The sequence below is a fragment of the Hylobates moloch genome, unplaced genomic scaffold, assembly GCF_009828535.3.
Source record: "Hylobates moloch isolate HMO894 unplaced genomic scaffold, HMol_V3 SCAFFOLD_19, whole genome shotgun sequence".
Taxonomy (NCBI): domain Eukaryota; kingdom Metazoa; phylum Chordata; class Mammalia; order Primates; family Hylobatidae; genus Hylobates; species Hylobates moloch.
Window position 1 is genome coordinate 29,061,249 of NW_026652294.1, and position 21,480 is coordinate 29,082,728.

Below are 21,480 nucleotides of genomic sequence, written 5' to 3' on the forward strand. Positions count from 1 at the left end.
GGGAATCCTGTGCAGCCGAGAATCTTACCTGTCAGGTCCTCAATAGAGGGTGCATATGCTTCATAGATTCCCCCCAAAACTCTCAGCACAGCCCCCAGGTCTGGTCCTTCACGGGCTCTGGCCACACTGCCTCGGCTCTGACATGCCAGCTACAGAGGCCAGCTCTCCTACAGCAGCTCAGGCCACTTCTGGCTCTAGGCATCCGGCCTGTCCTCGGTGCACAGTGTGTGTCAGGCCATCCTCACGTTGCTATAAAGAAATATCTGAGCCTGGGTAATTTATAAGAAAAGAGGTTTCCATGGCTCACAGTTCTGCAGGCTGTACAGGAGGCATGGTGCTGGCAGCTGCTCAGCTTCTAGAGAAGCTTCAGGAAGTTTCCATTTGTGGTGGGAAGCAAAGGGGGAGCAGGCATGTCACATGGAGGAAGCAGGAGAGAGAGTTAGGGGGATGCCATGCACTTTTACATGACCAGATTTCATGCAAACTCAGAGCTCACTCATCACTAAGGGGGTGGATGGCCCAAGCCATTCTGGAGGGATCCCCCCATGGTCCAGTAACTGCCACTGGGCCCCCCCCAACACTGGGAAATACATTTCAACATGAGACTTGGGTGGGGACAAACATGCATCCTATATCAGTGTCCACAGAGTTTCGTTCTGCACCCGAAGAGGCTCCTCTCAGATGCTGCCTTCAAAGCTGCAGGCGTCCCTTGCCGTTTCTTCTGCCCCAGGTCCAGGCCAGCCATCGGCAGGTCTTTCTGGGTGTTCCCAGGCATGAGCCTGCCTGAGGCTGTCCACGTTTCCCCATACCCTTGCCCAGGATGAGACTCCCTCACCCCATTCTCGGATGTCCAGATCCCTTTCAAATAAGTCCACTCCCAATTCTTTCTGTTCTTACAGATCCTGCATCTGGCTTTTGCCTCAGTCCACCAAAGTGAGGACCTCCACATGACCTTCATGAGGAATTCTCATGAAGAAGAGCCAGGCAAATTCTAGGAGAGACCGGGAGACGTAATTAGATCTGCAGAGGAGCACTTCTGTGTCAGTGGGGTTAGGACCTCCAAAAACCTACACCTCCATAAAAGCAATGAGAACGCTGGAAAAATCTGCCAAAATCAAGTTCGTTTTCAGAACTCTACACATGAAACAAAGCCCTGAAGCAACCCAAGAAGCATCTTTGTGTTTTTTTCAGAAAAAAATGGCTGAATCTCAGTAATAACGGGGAGCTCTGTGGTGCTTTGACTCACACTATTCCCACCTCCCCCTCTGCATTTCCACGGTAGCTTCAAAAACCAACAGCCTCACAATCAAGGTGCATTAATCAGGCTTTCCCAGAGGAACAGAAACAATAGAAACAATATCTCCTATTGTTTATATATGTGTATGAATATAGATCTCCTATTTATAAATATTTTATACCTAGGAATATATATCTCCCTTATATTTATAATCTCCTATATATCTCTTATTTATTTATATTATAAATGTATATTAATATATATCTCTTATTTATATTTATATATTAAATATATAAATATATTTTTATAAATATATATTTTTTATAAATATATATATCCTATTTATATATTTATATATAATTTATAATATTTTATACCATTATATATATTTATAATATTACATATATAATACATATGTATATTGTACATATGTAACATATATACATAAAACAAGAGACTGGCTAAATATCTTAATTATATAACACAATTATTATATTATTATATATCTATATATCATATGTATATTATACATGTAGGTAACATCCAATATATAGATAATTGATATTGGATTTTTACAAAGTTGGATTTTCTTGACACTGATGGCTTTCGCACTATCGTTATTATCTATTATTACATATAGATATATAATATATACATCTTTATGTAATAATAATAATAACAGTCTGAAAGGCATCAGCCATTTGAACTGGTGGACAGAACTGGTAAGGCAGACGGCCCTTTCTAGTCAGATGAGAAGCGCTCCATCTTACCCAGCCTTTCTGTCTTACTCAGGCCTTCAACTGATTGGATGAGGCTCACCCACACTGGACAGGGCCACCTGCCTTAGTCCACCAGTTCAAACGCTAACCTCATCCAGAGACACCCTCGCAACACAGCCAGAATCATGTTCCATCAAATGTCTGGCCACCCTGTGGCCCAGACAAGCTGACCCATAAATTTAATTAACACTTGTGATAAAAATAAGCAGCCTCAGAACCACAATTGCTGTGAAACCCTCATCCTGAAGGACCCCAGAAAGAATGGAATGAGCTGGGTGTTCCCCAGAAAGCTCCCAACCTAGAGAACTTTCACGATTTGACCTGTCTGGCAGTTACCTGCAAATGACCAAGGGCTTGCCTTTATTTGATCTAACTCTCTCTGGACAAACAAGCTACATTCCAGGTTGTTTGTCAAAAACAATCCTCAGTTGTTTTAACATTCTTGAACCACTATTACCAGTGTAAGAAAACAAGAGACTGGTTAAATATCTTAAAAAGAAAATTGGAAGAATGGGATATCCAAAAGAGGCTTTGAAAAACTTCAAAATATTCCTGGTAACCTAGAAGGCTACACACATATCCCGGGCTGTGCACATGCCTAAGGAGGACCCAACGTGGAGTCAGCCTGTCTGACCTGTGCAAACAGGAAGTGAAGGCTAAGGTGGAGCTGTGACTTCCTGCTGGAGCATTGGAAGTGCAATGCAGAGACTCACAGGACCCTCAGCAAAGGCAAGGAGACATTGGGTGAAGCCATTTAAGGAAATCCACTTCCTGTCATAAGCTGACAACTAAACCAACCAAGGAGAGACTTCAGGGACCGCACACAACAAAGAATACAGATATTACAGAAACGGTTCAGGACAGTCACTAAACAAATAGCAGAACGATAACAACAAACATCCGGGGAATGAGGGGAAATCTGATTTCCAGAGTTGTCATATTTTATTATTTAAAATGTATAGTTTTCTGGAGGCAGAGGAGGGTGGATTACTTGAGGTCAGGAGTTTGAGACCAGCCTTGCCAACATGGTGAAATCCCGTCTCTACTAAAATTACAAAAATTAGCCAGGTGCTATGGTGCATGCCTGTAATCCTAGCTACTCAGGAGGCTGAGGCATGAGAATCGCTTGAACCCCAGAGGTGGAAGGTGCAGTGAGCTGAGACGGCTCTGCTGTCTAGTCTGGGCAACAGAGTGAAACTGTGTCTCAAAAAACTAATTAAAATAAAATAAAATACGTAGTTTTCTGCAAAACATTATGAGACAGTCAAAGAAACAAAAAGTATACTCAATGCAGAGACAATAGCAACCGCCCCTCAGGGGCCCAGATGGTGGGCTCACTAGTCAGAGACATTTTGTTAAATATTTTCCTAAGTTCTATGTTCTTTTTAATGCTATTATACCTTGACTTGTTCAAATTTTGTTTTCAGATTGTTTATTGCAAGTGTATAGAAATAATATTTATTTTTGTATACTTATCATGTACCTTCAACATTCTTCCAGCCATCATAAATAAACCAGACGTGGACATCACACAAAAAAGAAAACACCTTATGAAGACAGGTGCAGATATCCTCAAGGAAATACTAGCATACCTAATCCAGCAACTTAGAAAAAGGATTATATGCCATGACCAAGAGGGATTTCAGTGTTGGTTAAACATCTGAAAATCAATGAAATACCCCATATCAATAAAGAAAAGGACAAACAACATGACATCTCAGTAGATAAAGAAAAAGCACTTGACAAATCCCAACACATTTTCATGATAAAAACAATTAAGGCACTATGAGAAGAATGAGACTTCCTCATCCTGATACGAGGCATCTATGAAAATCTCACAGCGAACATTACACTTAATGGTGAAATACTGTTTTCCTCTTAAGATTAGGAACAAGTCAATGATATCCGCTCTCATCACTTCTACTTGACATTTTACTGGAGATTCCAGTGAGAGAACAGAGGCAAGAAAAAGCAGTAAAAAGCTTCCAGATTGGGATGAAAGATATAAAACTATATTTCCCGATAACACGATCTTGCACATAGGAAACCCTATGGAACCCACAAAATACACACACCTGCAAAACTATTAAAACTAATAAACAAATTCATTAAGGTTTCAGGTACATGACAAATACACAAGATTGTATTTCTATACACTTGCAATAAACAATCTGAAAACGAATTTTTTTGAAAAAAAGGCAATGTATAATAACATTGAAAAGAACAAAGTACTTAGAAAAGTATTTACCAAAAATCTACAAATGTGCATACTGAAAACTACAAATATTTTTGAAAAATTGAAGACTTAAATAAATAGAAAAATATTCCATTATCATGGATTAGAAGATTTAATATTGATAAGATGGCAATGCCGCCCAAATTGATGTACAGGTTTAAAATAATCCCTATCAAAATCCCAAATGCCTTTTTGCAGAAACTTACTAGATGACCCTAAAATTCTTATGAATATTAAAGGAACCTGGGATAGTAAGAACAATCCTGAAAAGAAGAACAAAGTTCACATTTCTCAAATTCAAAACTTACTATAAAGCTGCAATAATGGTTGTAGGTACCAGCACAAAGATAGACATATATAGATCAATGGAATCTATAGACACCTAGATTCAATAGAACTGGGAGTCGAAAAATGACCATTGTAATTATGATCAACTGATTTGGGGCAACCGTGCCAAGACCATTCACGAGGAAAAAAAATAATCCTTTCAATAAATGGTGATAGGGCAGCTGCTGTGCACATGCTGAAGAATGATGTTGGGCTCCCTACCATACCTCATGTACAAATATTAATTCAAAAGAGATCCTGGACCATTACTCTTGTAGGTAAGTTTATTAGCTCTAACTAGAGTTAAAACTATAATCTTCTTAGAAGAAAACATAAGAGTAAAACTTTGTCATCTTGGTACAGGTAATTGTTTCTTAGTTATCTCACCAAGTTATACTTTATTAAAATTAAATACTTTTGTGGTTCAAAAGGCAACATTAAGTAAGTGACAAGACAACATACAGAATGGGAGAAAATATTTGCAAATTATATATCTGAGAAGGTACCTGTATTCAGAACATATAGACTACTCTTAAATTGAATAATAAAAATGAAAATAAAACAAGTTTAAAATGAGCAAAATATTGAATATTTCTCCACAGAAGATATGCATATAAATGGTGGATAAGCCCATGAAAAGATACTCAACATCATTAGTCATTTTATCAGAGATATGCAAATCCAAACCATAATGAGATATCACTTCATACATACTAGGTTGGCTTAAATTTTAAAAAAAGACAAACAAATAGCAAGTGTTGGCAATGATGTGAAGAAATAGGAATTCTTGTACACTGCCTATAGAATTTTAAGATGGTGAAGTCACATTAGGAAAGAGTCTGAATATTTCTCAAAATGTTACAGGTAGCGTTACCGTATGACCTAGAAATTCCACTCCTGGGTAAACACCTAAGAGAAGTGAAATATATGTCCACACACAAACTTGTGTGTAAGTGTTCATAGCAACATTATTCGTAGCAGCTACCAAGTGGAAACAACCAAAAGTCTGTCAACTAGATAATAGATAAATAAATGCGATCTATTCATATAATGCCATATTTTTCAGCCACAAGAAAGGAATGAAATATAACACATGCTATATATGTAACATAGATGAATCGTAAATACATTATGCTAATTGAAAGAAGCTATCATAAAAGATCCCAAGTTATATGATTCTATTGTCACAAAATGTCAAGAATAGACAAATCCATAGAGACAAAGTAGATGAGTGCCTTCCAGAAGCTGAGAGGGGAGGCAGTAGCTGCCAATGGATCTGGAATTTATTTTCAGGGTAATAAAAATGTTCTCGAATTCTATCGTGGTGACTGTGCACCCCTCTATGAATACATTCAAACCTTTTGATTTACAACCTTCAAAGGAGTGATATTTATGGTGTGTGAATTATAAACAAATTATATTATAAATTACATTATAAAAATGAAATTGGATCTTCATCATGATATGAATTATGTAAATAAAGAGTTGCATGTATGAATGAAGGAAACTTGCAGGAAACTGAGGCTTTATCAATGCGGCTTATCAGGACCCGCTGCTTTGTTTTCCTCCATAAACCTATCACTGCGTGACATACTGTGCATAGGAAAACCCAACCACACTGAGATTCGATACCTCCAGTTGTGTGAACTGCAGGATCACAGTACGTGAAGTTAATAGGATAATGCGGGAGCCTGTACAGGCAGCTGTCTTGGTGTCTAGGAATCCAACTGCACAATTCACATTCTTTCTGGACCTCGTTAAAGTGTGACACCACCTTATGTAAAGATCTTAAATATCAGTGGGGATGATTCAGGACCCCGTGGTGTAGTAGTGACGGTTCTCCAGAGAAACGGAAGAGAGAGAGGGAGAAAGGGAGAGAGAGAAGCAGGGAGGGAGAGAGAGATAGCGAGAGAGAGAAACTTATTACAATAAGATTTATTGTTAGAAATTGGCTTACACAGTTATGGAGACCGGAAAGTCCCAAGAACTGCAGGGTGAGTCAGCAAGTGATCTAGGAGGCCTGATGGTGAAGTTTCAGTTTAAAGCTGATTCCAAGACCCAGTGACAGCCAATGTCCCCATCCCAGTCTGAAGACAGAAAATAAGACCATGCCATAGTTTGAAGGTGGTCAGGAAGGGAATTTCCTCCTGCTCGGGGGAGGGTCAGCCTCTTCTCTATGCAGGTCTTCAGCTGATTTGATGGACTCACCCGAGTTAGGCAGGGCAATCTCTTTATCCAGTCTCCTGATTTAAATGGTAATCTCCTCCAAAAACACCTTTACAGGAACACTTAGAATAATGTTTGACCACATCTGGGCACCCCGTGGCCCTGTCAAGTTGACACATAAAATTAACTATGTGTGGTTACCCGGCTGGTGCTTCCAGCGCGTGGGTTGTATTCCATGTATATGTTGGCATGCGTTTCAGTGACTCCATCTGAGGAGATAAGATCCAAATAATTCTGGGGATGCATAGGTCCACCCTCTGCTCCCCCTCCCGGGTGGTTTGCCAATCATTTTCCCACCTGGCTTGTCCATTTCTCCCTTCTTGTCCATTTCTCCATTTTTATGGAAGCTAAGAAATGCAGTCCACATCCATTTAAGAACGGAATCTGGGCAGGAGATGACAGCCAATTCCCAACCCCGTTTGTCTTGTGCTATTATTGGCTTTGCTATTGTGGAGTTTTACATATTTACCTGCATATTTGTTTGTATCTCTTTTCTTCCAGCATTTAAGTTCTGTGAACCATGCTGCCATCCATCCGATGCTGCCCCACCCCCACCTATTATGTTGTTATGTTTCCCTTGCCAGGGGTAGTGCATGATACCGTTTGTTGCTTAATACTTTTTGAGTAAATACAATAAACTAAATTATATGTGGATAATTTATTAATAAACTGCTTAGCTATGGTTAAGTTTTTGATTTCTGATGCAATCCATGTACTAGCTATGCCCTTCCTGCTACCACCTATGCTCCACAGAGCATGCTGATGTTGGCTTAAAGCCCAGTTCCATAACTCCAAGGAACCCAAGGCCTCCCCATGATGTCTATCCATTCCAGGGCTTGTTCTGTCCTCGTTCACTGTCTTCTTGGTTCTTGAATCCAAAAGTGTTATCTGTCTTGGCTCTCCCTATCCCTGATTCAACTCTCCCCTGGCACAGAAGAACTTCCAAGACTGGGGGCCATAAGGGCAGCACATCCTGGCCCTGGGCTCTACCTTCCTGCTGATCCATCGAGGGCAGCATCCTGGCTCTCAGCTCTACCTTCCTGCTGATCCATTCTCCTCTCTCCTTCCTACCAGTTCCTTACCTCCTCATTCCTTCGTGAACATCCGAATTCTCCCCATTGTCCAGAACCACTCAGCACTTCCACCTACTGTCCCTACTCTTGCACAACACACTCTAGCAAGGTCTTGGCAGAGAAAGAGCCCTTTGTTTAACAGGATCCACTCCCATAGGAGATATTTAGGGTTATAATTATTAATATTTTTCCTATCACACTTTTTTAGGGGTTCATTTATGTATTTCTCAATTTATTCACAATGGATGCATACCACGTTTATTTAGCAAACCATAGGCACCATATAAAAATACAATAAAGTCTTTTTGATACTTAAGAAATGTAGGAAAATAAATTCAAAGGAGGCAGCTGGCTCCACAGCCTGTGGCCTTGGCCCCGCAGCACTGAAGCCACCACACAGACTTTCCCCTCCTGCTGGCCCTTCCTGCTTGGCTCCTGGCTCCTGGCTCCTTTGTGGAGTGGGCATCCTCCCAGCCAGCCCCGTGTCAGTGCTTGCAGCGGCCTCTAATGCTCCCTAGAGAGCACGCCACACATCGAACTCATCACCAAATCCCCACCTTAAACATCCAAAGGCCTCTCTGTCTCCATCACTGCAGGCTCTAGGTGGTGCCTCTTAGACGGGAACATTCCTGCTTTGATCTCTGCCCGCCTCCATCTCCCCTGAACATTTCTGCCACGACCTGTCCTCTCCAAAACCCGCGACTGATCCCTTTGTCTGTGAGCTAAACTCCAAACCCCCACACAGCCCTGAGGCTCTGGATTTGGCCATGCTGCCTGACCCACTTCATCTCTACCGGATCCCTTGGCACAAGTCTATGGAATGTCCATCGAAGTCATGGTGCTCTGGTCCCTGAAGACCCTGGAGATGGGGGTCTGTCTGCCTGGAACGCACCTGTACTACTTTCCCATCCCCTGAAACATTCGCCATTTTTAAGACCAAGCTGAAGTGTCAAGTCTTCCACAAATATCTTCCAGTCCTCCCATCCAGAATTAATCCATTTGCATTCTACAGTTTATGTCTGGTTAAATGATCCTTGCTTTGGCTCCTGAGTAGCTGTTTCTGGGCCTGTCGCGTGGGTTGTCCTGAGAGCACAGTCCCTGTCTGGGCCCCTCGCTATGTCTGGCTCAGGGCCTGGCACACACACCACTTGGGTGGCTCCAGGGAGGGTGATCAGAGACTGCTTCCCATGGGACAGGCTCACAGATGTGCTGGCTGAGCGGCCCCACATGCCCTTCTTTCTTCCCTTGTACCAAAGGGCACAGTAGCTGTCCTCCCACTTCCATAAATGCCAGCCAGCCACCCCTGTGCCTTCACGCAGCTTCCAAAGGCCCCTTGCACCACCTGAGTCCCCCAGGGCTCTCCCCTCATGCTAGTGCGCTCATGTCTGTAAGGTAGAGGGCCCAGTCCTCCTTCTTCCTCATCCCCCAGTTCTCAGTACACTTCTGGGAACTGCGTAGGTGCTTAGTAAATGCTGTTGGATAAAAGGGATTAGATAATTTATGATCAAAGATAGAGAATAATTGCCAATGAGAATTACATACTAATAACGCAAATAGCTCTGAGTTCATCTTGAAGTTTCTTTCTTGACCTGATTCTCAACAAGGGGAACATAAAATCAAAGGTTGGCCTATTTAGCTAGATGGTGGTGAACCGTGAAACTTCAATTGGCAGCCAGGGAAGGCTGATTATATAGATTAGAAATGCATTTATATCAGGCTCTTGTATCTACCAAGAAGCACTGAGAAAGTGGGAGATGGAGTCCATGAACCCTTTGATATTTATGTTTCTTTCCTTCAGTTTTTCTCAGGTGCTTCTATGTTCATATGACATGGCTGAGCTTTCTCTTCAAGTAGAAGTTCAGTTTCCATATTCGAATGTAGCCTTTGACCTTTGTGGATGGAGAATCCACACCACCCTTTCTGATGGTGGACTGGAACCTTTCTGATGAGCTGCCTGGAGACTGGCATCATTTTTTACGTGATTATTAAAAGCACATTTCAAACTGGGCACAGTGGCTCACAAATGTAATCTCAGCACTTTTGGGAGGTCAAGGTGGATGGATCACTTGAGCTCAGGAGTTCAAGACCAACCTGGAGAATATGGCAAACTCTCTCTCTCTCTCTCTCTCTCTCTCTATATATATATATATATATAATTAGCCAGCAAATAAAAATTAGCTGGTAAATACAAAAATTACTTGGGGGGTTGAGAGGCAGGGGGATCACTTGAGCGTGGGAGGTCAAGGCTGCAGTGAGCCATGATTGCACTACTGCACTCCAGCCTGGGAGACAAAGTGAGACCCTGTCTCTAAATAAATAAATACACACACATTCACCCCTTTTACATGTTGTTTGGAAACTGCTCAAGGGAGGGTCAAGTGTGTTATTCAGGTCAGTTTCCAAACATATGATGACGGAATTGGTGGAAACATAGATTAACCATGTTCTTTCCCAAGTCACAACTATGCCTTTCTCACCCATTTGCATAAAAATCCCTGAGCACAAGTGCCTGCTCCAGTTCCGTTCCTGGGGACGCCTCCCCACGTGCTATGCTTACTAAAGGCACAGCCTGGCTGGGAACAGGATGCTCCTGTCTCACTCCTCACACTCTCCAGGCCCATTAATTGTGACAATTAGTGACACTCGTGTTTTGTGTCAGTATAATTCATAAATTCATGAATAAACAACAATATTCTGAGAATTGATCACTCTTTCCCAGTGACTGGCAGCTTCTACAGAGCAGGGTCCCTGGGAACCATTTCAGCATCCAAAGTACTTTGCATGTTGGGGGCATGGTCCATCACCTGGTGAAATTTGCTTATGGAAGGAATAAGAAGAAGGGAAATGAAGGAGGAAAGAAAAGAGGTGAGAGGGAAAGAGGGAAGGAGGGAAGGAAAAAAGGAAGGAAGGAAGAAAGGAAGGGAGGAAGGAAGGAAGAAAGGAAGGGAGGAAGGAAGGAAGAAAGGAAGGGAGGAAGGAAGGAAGTGGGGGAGGGAGGGAGAATAATTTGTGAATTCACGAATCAGCAACAATATATTGAGAATTGATCACTCTGCTCAGGTTGACTGTCAGTGTCTACAGAGCAGGATCTCCTCACACTCTCTAGGCTCATTAATTGTTTGTGACAATTAGTGACATTTGTGTTTGGTGCCAGTAGAATTTGTGAATTTATGAATAAAGAAAGAAAATAAGGAAGCAAGGAGGGAGGGAGGAAGGGAAGAAGGAAGGAAGGAAGGAGAGAGAAGGGAGAGAGGAAAGGAATGAGAGAAGGAAGGGAAGGAGGAAAGGAAGAAAAAAAAGAAAGGAGGGAAGAAGGGAGGGAGGAGGAAGGCCAGGAAGAAGAGAAGGAAGAAGAGAGGCAGAGACAGCCCCTCCCCTCAACCCCCAAAACACCTTTGGGTGCATTTTACCAACACCTGCATTTCAAAATGGTTCTAGAAGTTCTGGTTCTTGGTCTCATGTGTCAAGTTAGCTGCACACATATTTGCCGCACATCCCTTTGTGCCACCTGGGACCGCAGGGCCAGTTCTGGCACTCCAGCCTGGGCGACAGAGCGAGACTCTGTCTCAAAAAAAAAAAAAAAAAGAAAAAGAAAAAAGAGAATTAACTTACAACCATCTCCTTCTTATTATCCTGAGCCAGAAAGAGGTTTTCAACAGACAGAAATATTTGCCCAAGAAAATGAGCTCCAAATACTTACTGACTTTGTTGTTGTTGTTAAGACTGAAACATTGGTAGCCCGGCTCATCAAAAACAATTTGATCACTAACACATCGAAAATAATTTTTGTACTAATGGTACGGAAATACAGTTAGATGAAAGGAATAAGTTTAAGCCCTGGATAGCACAGTAGGGTGACTATAATTAACAAAAACATATGGCATATTTCAAAATAGCTGGGAGATAAGTTCTGGAATGTTCCCAGCACAAAGAAATGATAAGTGTTTGAGGTAATGGCTATCCTAATTACCTTTATTTGGTCATCACATATTATATGCATACACTAAACATCTTACCTACCCCATAAACATGTATAATTATGTGTCAATAAAAAAAGAAAATGAACTCAAGATTCAATCATGAAACCAATGATAAAAAATAACTTTCAATGATTTTATTTAAAGAAATACCTGTAAATGAATTTTATTATGTGTAGTGTTCATTTTATTTTAAATATTTTAATCTCATTTTTCTGCTGATCATTATTATGACAGCATTATGCGATTACCTTCCTATATTTTAAAAAATACTTATTTCAGTTGATATTATGTAATATGTTTACCATTCTGGTCTTATTGGGTCACTTTGTTTATCATTTAGTTGTTTTAGTGCATTTTGAATACTTACATGAAATACCTTCCTTTGGGCCTTCTATAAAATAAATACCCACCAGTCTGTGTGTCGCTTCTCCGCAGCCTCCCCACTCCCACCCCATCCTGGCAGCCCTGGTCCCCGAAGTGGCTGGGCCACCTCATGCAGGTGCATTCCTGCCCCAGCCCCACCTTGGTGCCTGGCATCTGTTACTCCAGAACCTCGGTTCCCAGGTTTCTGCCACATGTTATCATCTCAGAGAAGCTTTTTGATCATCCCTTCTAAAGAGGTTTCCTATCATTCTCTGCTTGTGTCTTGATTCCCTTGTATTAACCGAATTAATCAACCTGAATTTATATAAATTTACACTGTTGCTCATCAATTGTCCCGGTCATTAAAAGGAATCACCATCCAAGCAGGGGCTGCCAGGGTCAGGGCGGCTCACACTCCACCCTCCATGATAGACTAGGAGTCGGCACAGAGGAAAATAAGATGTGCACCCACTAATTAAATAAATGTGCAATACCCCCCAAACCACCAGGGACACGGAGAGAAGGAAAAACAAAATGGAAAAACCAGAGTTTAGAAACAGAGAGAAAATCATGGACGTGAAGCTCCAACATACACATAAGTGGTGTTCCTCAACAAAGAAAATCCAGATAATATCCCAGCAAACATGTTTAAAGAAATAACTAAAAATGTTATTCTAGACACTAAAGTATTATTTTTTCTGCATATTAAAAGAGCACCCCATAGTCCAGGAAAAATTTAAAAAACATATTGGTATCAAACGACTCCTCACTGAAACATACTGTAATAAATAAAGGTCATTGAATTTTTAAATAATCAATTTATGAAAATGCATGCTAAAAGATTAAGTCATCTATAAAGGTTAAGAAATCCATTTGCCTAAGATTTCTCATCTGTCATATTCAACAAAACAAAAACAAATTCCTCGGAGAAAGAGAGCAAGACCAAGAACTTAATATCCAGCTAACCTCTATCAATATAGAAGCAAAAGACACATATTTGAACCTGCAGGACCTATGGCTATTTGACACATAACAGAGCAGATTTTGCACATTACTGGGTGAAGGACACACCGTCAACAAATTGTGCTAATTCAACTGATTACTATAGGAAAAAATAGATCAGATCTCTACCTCAGTCCAAGTACACAGATGATTTAAACACTGAAATGCAAATGAAAAAATGTAAACATTTTAGAAGAAAATATCAGAAAACTCTTTGGAAAGGTTTTTGAAATAAATAACAGTACAAACCATTAAAGAACTTCTTTTCATCAAAATTCACCACAAAAGTGGCAAATTCAACTAACAAAATATATCTGCAATTCCTGTGGCTGACAGAGAATTGAAATTTAAAATATAAAACAAAAATAACTTTTCAATAATTAATAGTTTAAAACACACCCAATAGGCAACATGGATCAAGAGCCTTTTCACAGAAGTGAAAATTAAAAGGCCAGTTAATGTATAAATAATGCATCTGATTAATAATCAGGAAAATAAGAATTAAAAATAAAATACATATCTCAAGTCAAAAAGATTGACACAGTTTTTAAAGATTTGTAGACAAATAGGTGAAACACTGAGATTGCTTAACTATTGCTTTTTCCAAGCACTTAGGTAGAAAGAAATAATTAGGCTTCATTTTATAAAAGCTAAAGGTATTCGTCACCTATGACCCAGCAAAACTAGGTCTAATTATATACTCCAGAACAACAGAAAAACAAGAAATAATCAAAACACAGAAATGTAGATGGACACAGCAGGAACCAGGCACAGAATATTCACAGCAGCATTGCTGGTAGCAGAAGACTTGGAACCGACCCAAATGTCAACAGGGGAGCGAGCGAGTGGGCTGTGATAAAAAGACTCCATGACTTTATTCCATGTCACAAGGACGCTGAGTAAACCGTGGCCACGGCCACCTCCATGGAGGGCTCTTCCACCTTCACGGCTGAGTGACAACCGCAAATCAGAGACAATTGCAGAAACACTGCTACCATTTGGATAAAGCTCACAAACAAGAAAGACTAAGCAATCCATTGCTTTGGGATAGACACCAATTTGGTAAAATAATAAAGGAAATCAAGAGAACGGTAAAGCAAAATCAGATCAGGTGGCACCTTAGCGGGGTGGAAAGTGTGCAGGAATTGGCACTCCAGCATGTTCTGTTTTCTAAGAGGTGAGTGTATGGGCGCTGATTTTATTTTATTTTTATTTATTTATTTTTTTTTTGAGATGGAGTCTCGCTCTGTCGCCCAGGCTGGAGTGCAGTGGCGCGATCTTGGCTCACTGCAAGCTCCGCCTCCCGGGTTCATGCCGTTCTCCTGCCTCAGCCTCTCCGAGTAGCTGGGACTACAGGCGCCCGCCACCACGCCCGGCTAATTTTTTTGTATTTTTAGTAGAGACGGGGTTTCACCATGGTCTCGATCTCCTGACCTCGTGATCCGCCCGCCTCGGCCTCCCAAAGTGCTGGGATTACAAGCGTGAGCCACTGCGCCCGGACTGATTTTATTATAAATATTTATAATGTATCATTCTGAGGAGCCAAAAAAATTGTATTTAAACAGTACAGGAAGATAAGATGAAAGAAAATATTCTATGTACGCATTAGGAACATAAAGCTATAAAACTGTGTAAGAATAAACCAAAATAGCAATGTCCAATATTATGTGACGAAGAGTATTGAACAGGACTCAGAAATTCACCCCAAGATCTCTGAACAAATGGCAAGTCTCACCATGGTTCTGGAGAGGCAGCCTGCCCACATCCAGAAGTCAACGCTTCCCTAAGTGATGTGTGAATATACGTGGGTCTGAATAATATATAGGATCCCAATGATGTGGGTATATTTATTTAAACCTCCAGTGTGTGTGTGAGAGATTCTCAAGCTGAACTCCACATGCAAACCAGCCAGAGTATTGTCAACAAAGAGTCAAACTCTGTAAAATATTTAAAGAGGTTTATTCTGAGCCAAATATGCGTGACCATGGCCCATGACTCGGCCCTCAGGAGACCCCGAGAACATGGGCCCAGGGTGGTCTGGATGCAGCTTGTTTTTTATACATTTTAGGGGGGCATGAGACGTCCATCAAATATACTTAGGATGCACATTGGCCCGGTTCAGAAAGGTAGGACAACTTGAAGCAGGGGGTGGGGAGGGGGCTTCCAGGTCTTAGGTAGATTTAAAAATGTTCTGATTGGCAATTGGTTGAAAGAGTTATTATCTGTAGAAAGGAATGGGTTACAATAAGAGGTTGTGGAGACCAAAGTTCTGTCATGAGGATGAAGCCTCCAGGTATTAGACTTCAGAGGGAATGATGGTAAGTGTTTGTTTTCAGACTAGAGGTCTGTGTTGATGTTAACGCTGGAGGGCTGCAATGAGGCATGTCCCACCCCCACTTCCCATCATGGGCTGAGCTTGTCTTTTAGGTGGAACTGTAGCCTGCCCTGGCCACAGGGGAGGTCCATTCAGATGGCTGGGAGGCCTTAGAATTTTATGCTTGGTTTGCAGTATCCAAGAGAGAGATGTTATGAAAAGAGTATGGGACGGGAATTTATACTACTTACCAAGTATTATCACATACAGCTATGCTAATGAAAGCAGTGTGGTATTGGAATGTAAACTGATCAATCGATCAGATCCAAGGGAAGTTGTGGAAACAGGCCCAAGTGCATACAGGAGCTTAACGTGCAATAAAAGCGCCATTTCAAAATGCGGACGGCGGGAGACAGAAAATTCAATAAATGTGTTACAAAACAGTGTAGCTGTTTGTAAAATAATAGTGATATTGGATTTTTACCTTACTACTTACAACATAAATCTCAATGGATTAACGATAAAAAGAGAGAAAAAAGAAAGAAAGAAGAAGGAAAGAAAGAAAGAAAGAGAGAAAGAGAGAGAGAGGGAGGGAGGGAGGGAGAGAGGAAAGAAGGAAGGAAGGAAGGAAAGAAGGAAGGAAGAGGGAGGAAGGAAGGAAGGAGAAAGGAAGGAGGGAAGGAAGGAAGGAAGGAAGGAAAGAAGGAAGGAGAAAGGAAGGAAGGAAGGAAGGAAGGAAGAAAGAAAGAAAGAAAGAAAGAAAAAGAAAAGAAAGAAAGAGAAAGAAAGAAAGGGAGGAGAATACAGAGGTCCTGAAGCAGAGACTGCTGGTGACTTGCCCGACACCCTTTCCTAGGCTGGGGCATTCCCCGAGAGTTCCCCTTGTCTGCAGGGACCCGGGGGCCCTGGCGGGGCCTGTGGCCTGTGGCATATGGAGGCGAGAAGGCAGCGTGCCCCTTTGCTGCTGGGCTGCATGGAATTTGGCACCACTCACACACCAAGTGCCCTGAGAGCAGACAGAGCCTCCACTTCTCGGGAGACCACACCCCTGCCAGCTCCTCCCTGGCCACTTGGCCTCCTCAGACTCCAGCAGCGAGTCACAAATTCACACCTCAATTACTGCACTCCCTTGCCTGCACCTCCGGGTCAAATTCCACTCCTTAGTGATTTGGCGTAATACAAGCAAGAAAAGAAAGCAGAGACAATTTCAGAAATAATTGTAGAATAAGGGAGCGTCTCGCAAGAAACTAACATTAAAACCAGATTTTAAAACATTAAATTCTACTAAAATTTTAAGTAGAATGTCAACAACATAACCTAAAGAAAGCCAATGGAGAAAAATTAAACTCTAAAATACAGGTACACGTGATAAATGTCCATATATCAATATTGATAAAACACATATGAGGAATAATTTTCTTAAAATGTAAAGATAGTTATCAAATCATTTTGAAAATTTATAGAGTTAAAAAATATACATAAAGATTTCATGAAAAGAGGAAATATAAATGCCACTTAAACAAATACAATTTCTCAGTTGTCTACCAAGAATCATAAAAATTAAAACCCCAATAACATATTGTTTTAAACTAACCAGATTGGGGGGCCAAAAAAAAAAAAGAAACAAAAACTAAAAAGCAAACACCACGGGCATCTCACTAAGTTGGCTCTGGTGTTGGTAAACAGTTACTCTTATAAATTACAGTGGAGAATGTAGTTTTATGGCCAGTTTGGATGACAATTTGGCAATACTTTCAAAATTACTGGTAGGTGTCTAACCTTTGACTCAGCAATTCTGATTCTAGGAATTTATTCTGCAAACATTCTAATACTTGTGCCAAATAATATATGATCTGTGATGTTCATTGCAGCACAGTTTATAACAGCAAAAATTGGAAAAAAAAATATCTGTACATGGGGGGGAGACTGGTTACATAAATTACAATATAGCTCTACAATAAAATGCTATGTAGTCATTAATGTTTTAAAAAAGAGCACCATATTTACTGAGAAGGAAAAAATCCTCAATAAATTCTAACTGCAAGAGTGAGGTGCAGACCAACGTGGACATGACCAGGCCGGCGTCTGAGTTACAAGGGGAAGCCTGTGTGTGCTGGCATGTTTGTGCATGCTCCTACATGCACAGAAGACCCGGGGAACTGGCAGTGTGGGGGCTCCACAGAGAAGAATTTGGAGGATGGGGCTAAGGCAGGAGGGAGGTTTGAACTGGCTACAGTGATCTCCTCTGCATGTGAGTGCTGGTTTAAAGTGACTGTGTTCTTTCTCCTTCTGGATGACAGGTGTCCTCTCCTCTGCCCGGGGTCTCAGGGGACCCTCCCTCACAGCTCTCAGTCTGTGTGGGTCCCCCCACCCCTTTCTTCTCTATGGCTCTCGAGGTCACCGAAGGCTGGAGTCCTGCTGCCCAGTTCTCACCTGACGGGGACGATAACTCACATTCAATGACCATTTATCATGGCCAGGCTCTTCAATGTGTGTTACTACTGTTATCATCACCATCTCCATTAAACACAGCGTCACCAATCTCATTGCACAGATAAGGGAAATAAAGCCTAAAGAAATTAACCAAGTGACCCAAAGTCACCAAGAGGAAGCGTGTGGAGCAGGATGCCATCTGGTCTTCCTGGAGGTCAGTCTGTGAGGCCACCTAGATGGTCCTTCAAACCGCAGGACAGCAGCTCGCGCCGTGGGGTAGAGGGGGCTACTCTTAGACTTCCAGCCTCCCAGGAACAGGTTTCCGCCATTCCTGTATTTTGACAGTAATCCCCCTTTTCGTGGCCCTAGGCAGCCGGGCCTCCAAGAACTGACCAGGATAGGATAGGTTCCATCCTGGAGCAGGCATGAAAACCAACAGCTCAGAGAATAACAGAGACCAGACCATGGACGCCAGGGTCAGTCACTCATGCAGGGCGGGAGGGGCAGCTGATGGCCGGGTCCCGGGACCGGGCAGAGCCGCCTCTCAGAGGTGCAGGCTGGCAGCGAGCACAGAGCAACAGCTGAGGGTGCGGAGGTGTGTGCAGGTCACCATCCTTGCCCCAGCTACCTCTGGCCCTAGAGGCCTGGACTGGAAGAAGCCGGAAGGAAGTGGAGCAGCAGTGGAGGCCCCTGAAACCTCCCCAGCATCCATATTCATCCTCTGGGCATCTTTGAGTTAAGGCCCGGGAGCCATGGTGCCTGGTGACCAGGGCACAAAGACATCAGGCTGAACCAGGCCCTACATCTGGGGGGGCCCACGGTCCCCGAAATGCATCTTAGACACTTTGCACAGGTGTGCTTCTCTATCCTGGCTACTGTAGGAGCTGAGGACACCCCCGTGCTGTGTCAGCCAGGGGCCCATAGGGACCAGACAGTTGGCATTAAGAGGCCAGGGGCAGGCTGAGCCAGGGCTGGGAGTGATTCTGGGGGTGAGAGGGGCCTGAGCACCTACTCAGTGCATGCTCCACAGAACCAGCCTGCCCCAGAAGGGTCAGGTGCCCAGTACCAAGATGCACACTCCTGCCCTGTGCCAGCACACCAGGCCCCATGCCCTCTCCACATGGGTGCCTTGAACCAATTCCCTCTGCTGGAGTTGCCGAAGGGTTCTGCAGGCCTCAATCTACAGTCGGCCCCCAACCGCGTCATCAGCAGGGGCCCCAGCTTACAGCAACACAGCTGTGTTCACTGCAGGCTCACTCTGCCACGGCGTTGCCAACCTGAAACATGCAGCCCAGAGTCAGTTTTTGGGAGGTGGGAGGCTGTCCAAGCATCTTACCTGCTGTGTGGGCAAGAAGCGGCTTGCATGTCATCAGAGTTTGGGGACCCAGGACCCAGATCTGCTGCTCAGCAGTTGTGTGACCTTGGGAAGGTCAGGTCCCACCCTGGGTGTGCTCTTCTTTCCTGAAGATTCAATCCAGCCTGTGTGCTGGGAGTGGAGGGCCCTTCTACACTCTCTCTGCTGGAGTCTGAGGAAGATGGCAGCTGGGTCGGTAGCAGGGTGAGCAGGGTCTGAGTGGGGCCAGGCTTCCCGCACTGGACAGTGATGTCCACTGTAAAGCCAATATCCTGGATTTTTGACAAACATCTTAGCAATCGACCTGATGCTCCACTATGTCCAAGTTGATTTGTTTCCATGCTGGACATGTGTCTGCCAGGACGCGGTCCTGGCTGCCACTGGCAGGGCCTGGAATGCGGACGCTTGTTGTGCAGCTTGCTTTGGAGCCCCAGACATGCAAAAAAAAAATCCATGTGGCTTCACCCAGGTCATCTCTTTCCCTGTATGAGCCTCAGGCCACCCTTAGAAAGGGTCTCGTAGCCTCGGTGTCTCACTCTCTGACCTTTGCCAAGTCATCTTCAGCAGCAGCTGGAACTCTTTGAAGTGGCTGTCATAGATGTTGGCAAAGCCCAGCCTGGGATGCCTCCACCCTGCACCGGGCTTGGGGGCCGCCTCTGCTGCACATTCACCTGGAAATCATCCACATGCCAAGACCGTGGAGGCAAGGGGAGTCTGCCATTGGACTACATTCAACACGGCTGCAGGGATACAGACGAGCACGTCCCTTGGCAGAGGGACCGGCCGGGCTGGCCGGAACTGCAGCAGCTGTGTGTGGTCACAGAGCTTCCAAATGAGGGAGATGGATGGCCTCGCTCCACCATGTGCCCAGAACATGTCCACGGTGCCTGGGAAGACCAGGGACTCACCATGCCCGGCTCTGGTTTCCCTCACAGCTAAGCCTCCTTGCTGGTAGGAGCCATGGCCAAGCCTGGGGGCAGGGGCTGGGGGAGCTCTGTCAGTGACTTCTGGCAGGCAGCAAGGCCTCTGGGAGCTGGCCAGGACAACAGAAACTCCATCCTGGAGCAGGCGTGCAAATCAACAGCTCAGAGAATAACAAGGTTCCCACCAAGGACCATGAGCCGCCTGTGCTGTCCTGTTTGTTCTGGTACTTGTGCAGGACACGGGGTGGGGGGCGGGGGAAGCGCATGGCAACAGGGAGCTGGTGGCCGCTCTGAGAGCCGGCTCCTTTCTCATAACTTGCTCGAAATCCTTCTCTTTGCAGGAGACGGAACCCAGCACATCTCAACAGCCCACTGCCCAGGGCAGGTGCATTTATGTTTACTGTTTCTATCAGCCAAAGAGCAAAACCAAAATCAAACAAACGAAGACTCTGGCAAGATTGCTTGATCCTGCCTCGAGGTGAGCACACAGCAGCATCGGGAAAGTGCGTAACTGGTAAAGATGGTGCAGCCTGCAGGTCAGGAGGGGCTGGGGTCTGTCGAGGGCAGCTGGGGCTTTGCAGCCATCCACAGCGCTGCACTCAGAGTGGGGAGGTGCTGTCTCCAGGCCCACCTGTGACTCCCAAGGTACAGGCAGAGGGTCGGGCGTGTATGACACTGCACAGGAGTCCTCTCCGCAGTGTGAAACTCACCCACATCACCTGCTCCCTCAGTCCCCAAATGCATCTGGGGTCTGAGATCAGAAACAGCAGAAGCTCTGGTGGTTAGTGGAATAGTTACCTAACTGGACCCTCATCTCCTGGGCATTCTTTGAGCACCTCCCTGCTAGGCACTGTTTCAGGGGCTGGTGACGGGAAGCCAACCCTGCCCATGAGGCTCTTTCAGCACAGAGGTGGACGCTCAGGGACCACTCGCTCACATGCATGTTGAAATATGTGCTCAGCTGATGTCTTCCCAAGCGAGCCCTCCTGCAGGAGAGGATCACACAGTGTCCTCAAAAAGTGCCCCAGGTTAGTGTGAGCTGGGCAATGCTGCCTGTGACGTCCCTGCTGGAGGCTCCTGGTGTGTGTAGGACCAAAGACGCTTGCTTCATTGGATTTAGCCAGCATTTCCCTGGTGTATTTGGCCATAAAAGACCCCCACTTGCTTACCCACCACACCTTTAACCCTCTGTGGTAGACACCTATAGCCGCAAACCCATTATCTATTCTCTCT